Source organism: Protopterus annectens, chromosome 10.part0, assembly GCF_019279795.1.
Source record: "Protopterus annectens isolate FY-2018-M chromosome 10.part0, PAN1.0, whole genome shotgun sequence".
Taxonomy (NCBI): Eukaryota; Metazoa; Chordata; order Ceratodontiformes; family Protopteridae; genus Protopterus; species Protopterus annectens.
In genome coordinates, this window is record NC_056744.1 from 1,199,777,474 (window position 1) to 1,199,782,529 (window position 5,056).

Genomic DNA, 5,056 nt, shown 5'->3' on the forward strand with positions numbered 1-5,056 from the left:
AAAAACACTATTTAAATCCCAAATACTGATCTAAGCTAATAACAGAAAAGGGGAAAGGGACTAAGAGTGCCATAACATTAGCAAAAGCTTAGTTGGCAGGAGGAAAGGAAAGAGAAATATCTATGCCAGAAAAAACTTAACTGAAGTAGGTTAAAAAATTCTGAATGGCTGCTCAAGCATTGGACAGCATGTCTGACGCAGATGGTGGCAAATGAAATCTGGGGCGGCTGTGCTTAGTACAAAGGATTGTGAGTAAAGGAGGAGCTCCAGCCTGGAAGCTGATGATCCATGCCCATATGTGAATCAAAACAAGAAGGGCAAGATCAGATTATCCCATAATGCTTTGCCCTTAATCTGCAGGAGAAGAGGGGAGAGGAGAGGAGAGGAGAAGAGAGGAGAGCAGAGGTGGTTCTGAGAGAAAAAGGCAAAAAAGAAAAGTTTGGGGAATTGAATGTACATGACTGCTAAACATAAGGGTTTGTGAGCTACGCATGATAAAATAAAGGAAGCAGATCTGATTGTCAGCTTAAAACCATAAATTATACAGTTGAGCTCCTCACATTTGGGGAAATGACAGGGGTCAAGCCACCCGAAGTATGCAAAGGAAGAGCCTAACCCTTTGCTAACAGGAAAGGGACTGGTCATTAGACATAAGTAAGGTTTGGCTGCACTAGAAAAATGCAAAATGGAAATAACTTTCAGACAAGAACGTTATAGCTGCAAGGGAGGGATGAAAGAAGAATGGAGGGTAGGAAAGAAAGTAGGAATGAAAGAATGTTGATGCTGTGTGCTAGAAAGAAAGGAAAAGAAATTGAAAGGAAGTATGGAATGATGAAAAAAGGAGAAAGTCAGGAAAAAGGCATGCATAGCCTGTTTCGAGAGAAAGAAAGGCAGAAAAGAAGTGCATTCACAGAAAAAAGGTAAGTACTGTAAATAACAGTTAATGACTGGTTGTTTGAGGTAGAAAAATTGGATGTATAACACTGGTTAGAAATAAGGGATTATGAGCTAAGCATGCTAGAATGAAAGAAACTGATCTGCTCATTAGGGTAAGTTCAGGAAACTGCGCAACCACAACTCACCACTAACAAAATTTTTCCAGGAAAGCCAGCAGGAGTAGAAACTGTGACTGGGGAAGCAACGTTCTTGTACAACTTTGGTTATGGTTATGAAAAAGCAGCAGGTCCAGTGTTGTAAATGGCATTACCTAGATGCTGAGTTGGTTTGCATTGCTGTATGAGGATAGTGACAAACCTGGCTTTGAATGCAAATATGGGATCTGACTTTTTATTGGAAGAAGAAGAATATGCAGCCAAGTTTCTCACATTTAGGGAAAACACAGGGGTCAACCCAATCAAAGTGTCCAATGAAGAACCTGACCCTTAGGAAATGGTAGTGGTGGAGGTTGAGGAAAATATGCAGTTGAGTTTCCTACATTTGGTAAAGTTACATGGGTCAACCGAATGAAAGCGGGCAGTGGATGAGCCAAAGAAAACCATCTTATTGACTTCAGAACTCCCCCTGCCAGTTAAGCACGATCTTCAGTGTGGTACTCCCCCCCGCCAGTTAAGTATAATCTTTATAGGGGTACTCCTCCTACCAGTGAAATATGACCTTGATTGTGGTACACCCCCTGTCAGTTAAGCATGACTAGAAACCACAGGAGTCAACTCAACAAAGCAGGCAAAAAAAAAAAATTTTTCCTAGGAAACCACAATCTTAATCTGATTATTCCCCATGCCTGAAACCATTCATTAAAGTTAACAAGAACCAGAAGCTCCAGTGTTGTAACTGTCATTACCTGGGTGATGACTTATTTTGCAATGGTGAATTAGGTTACTGACAAAATAGGGTTTGATCCCAAAGATTATCTATGCAACTTTGTTGGAGCACGAGAAAAGTCTGAAGAAATTTCAGTGTCTGAAGTAATATCCCATCATGCTTTGCCTGTCAACATCTTACACTACGTTTTGACTCATCTCCTTTGCGTTAGAAAACAATGCAAACTTTTTGAAAGTGTAAAGGGCTTTTGAGAAACCTGAGGGAATTGTAAGTATGGTAGTAAGAAGCTGCAATCTTTACCCCAAAAGAAATACGTGACTAACAGAGCCGAGCCTGCACATCTTTGTATGGCGAGGGAATATCAGATGCTTGTAACACCTGATACGTAATACTAAAGGGGTCACCTGCCTGCTAGCACTATACTAGTGAAGAGACTGTGCATGCAGATGTATGATATAGTCATTTTGCACTTTACCAGGAGAGGGATAGAACATTTTGCATCTGCAAGGTTCGCCTGCAGTCAAAACAAATGTAAGAAGGAAATGCCATTCACTCAAAAACTTAATAAATGCATGGGAGGGATGAAGGAAGGAGGAAAAGAAAGAAAAAAGAGAGAGAGAGAGAGAAGCAAAGAAAGAGTATCGCTGTCATGAGCAAGAGGAAAAGCAAGGGAAAGAAAGCAAGAATGGAATAAAGAAAAAAGAAGGGAGGAAGGAAAAAGGCACGCAGAGCTTCTTTTAAGAGAGGAAGACAGAAAAGAAGTGCATTTGGAGAAGAAAGGTAAGCGTTGTAAATAACTGTAAATGACTGTTTCTGAGTTAAAAGCGTTAGATCTACAAGACAGGTTAGAAATAAGGACTGTGAGCTAAGCATACTAGAAAGAAAGAAACTATTCTGCATATTAGTATAAATTCTGGAATCTGTGCAGGTAATCTATTGTGTGTGATAGTTTACATTCAGAAATCTCTGTAGGCAAACTATTCGGCTTGTTAGTTTAAATTCAGGAATCTGTGCAGGCAACCACAACTTACTGTGCCTGGTGAAGCAGCAGGTGTAGGTGAGGGTTGGAGGGAAGAAGAAGAAGAAGAAGAAGAAGACCATCCCTTCAGAAAATGTGGATATGGAGGAGAGGAAGGAGGAGGATAGTTGGGTTTCCGAATTTTGGGGAAAGTTACATGGGTTAACCAAACCGAAGTGTGTAGTGGATGAGTCAAAGGAAACCATCTTGTTGATTGTGGAATTCCCCCTGCCAGTTAAGTATGATCTTCCTAGGGGTACTCGCCCTGTCAGTTAAATACATTCTTCATAGGGGTGCTCCCCCTGTCGGTTAAATACAATCTTCATAGGGGTGCTCCCCCTGTCAGTTAAATAAAATCTTGATTTTGGCAGTTACATGGGTCAACCAAACCAAAGCGTGTAGTGGATGAGCCCCTGGAAACCATCTGCTTGATTGTGGAACTCTCTCTGCCATTTAAGTTTGCTCTTCCTAGTAGTACTCCCCCTGTCAGTTAATGCAGTCTTCATAGGGGTACTCCACCTGTCGGTTAAATAGAATCTTCATGGGGTACTCCCCCTGTCAGTTAAATACAATCTTCATAGGGGTACTCCCCCGTCACTTAAATAGAATCTTAATTTTGGTACTTACATGGGTCAACCCAACTGAAGCGTACAGTGGATGAGCCCAGGAAACCATCTTGTTGATTGTGGAATTCCCCCTGCCAGTTAAGCATGATCTTCCTAGGGGTACTCCCCCTATCAGTTAAATACAATCTTCATAGTGGTACTCCCCATGTCAGTTAAATAGAATCTTCATAGGGGTACTCCCCCTGTTGCTTAAATAAAATCTTGATTTTCGTACTTACATGGGTCAACCCAACCGAAGCGTACAGTGGATGAGCCCCTGGAAACCATCTTGTTGATTGTGGAATTCCCCCTGCCAGTTAAGTATGATCTTCCTATGGGGACTCCCCCTGTCAGTTAAATACAATCTTCATAGTGGTACTCCCCATGTTGGTTAAATAGAATCTTCATAGGGGTACTTCTCCTGTCGCTTAAATAGAATCTTGATTTTGGCAGTTACATGGGTTAACCGAACCAAAGCGTGTAGTGGTTGAGCCCCTGGAAACCATCTGCTTGATTGTGGAATTCCCCCTACCAGTTAACTATGACTTTCATAGGGGTACTCCCCTGTCAGTTAAATACAATCTTGATTGGGGTATCCGATAACTAGAAAAGAGCAGGTGAGGGAAGAAGAGGAGACCACACTTGGCTTGTTTCGAGCGACAAAGCCAGAAAATAAATATTTTTGGAAAAATCCCAGGGATCATCTCGACAAAGTGTACAATAGGAAAATCTTCCACGATCTTGTTTGGAGCATACCTTGTGCCTGAAGCCATCTATTATGCTACAGAGAACAGGCAGCTCTAGTTTTGTAACTGTCATTACCTGTGTGGTGAGTTGTTTTTGCAATGGTGTATGAGGTTAGTGACAAAATGGGCTTTGATCCCAAAGACTGGCTCTGCATCTATATTGCAGCACAAGAAAAGTCTGAGGAAATTTCGGTGTCTGAAGTCATACCCCATCATACTTAGCATGTCAACATCTTACACTACATTTTGACTCATCTCCTTTCTGTTAGATGATAATGCAAACTTTTTGAAAGTGTGAAGGGCTTTTGAGTAACCTGAGGGAATTGTAGGTATGCTAGTAAGAAGATGCAATCTTTTCCTGCGGCTTTTAAAAAAACGGGTGAAAAACGTGCTTTCCTGTTGACGGATTGCTTGAGCAGCTAGGATGGTCTGCTCAGCAGCTTCTCCCAGATATGTGGACAGCACTTGAAACCAAAGGAGACCCTTTAAATGGTGGAAAGTGCTCCCCCTATTTTTCATAATGACAATTGAGTACCCCAAAAGAAATACATGACTAACAGGGCCGAGCTTGCACATCTTGGTAGGGCAATGTAATATCTGAGGCTTGAGCTGATACTTCATACTGGAGGGGGTCACCTGCGTGCCTGCCAGCACTATACTAATAAAGAGACTGTGAATGCAGATGTACGATATAGTCATTTTGTACTTTACCAGGAGAGGGATAGAACATTTCGCATCTGCAAGGTTCGCCTGCAGTCAAGAAAAAGGCAAGAAGGAAATGCCTTTCACTCAAAAACTTAATAAATGCATGGGAGGGATAAAGGAAGGAGGGGAAGAAAGAAAAAAGAGAGAGAGAGAACAAAGAAAGACTGTCGCTGTCACGAGCAAGAGGTAAAGCAAGGGGA

At 41.7% G+C, this 5,056-nt stretch overlaps 1 pseudogene; it reads right to left on the reverse strand.

Moving 5' to 3' along the window:
* Positions 1–505: 505 nt before the first annotated feature.
* On the reverse strand, positions 506–637 carry LOC122814617 (annotated as a pseudogene).
* Between the last annotated feature and the right edge of the window lie 4,419 nt (positions 638–5,056).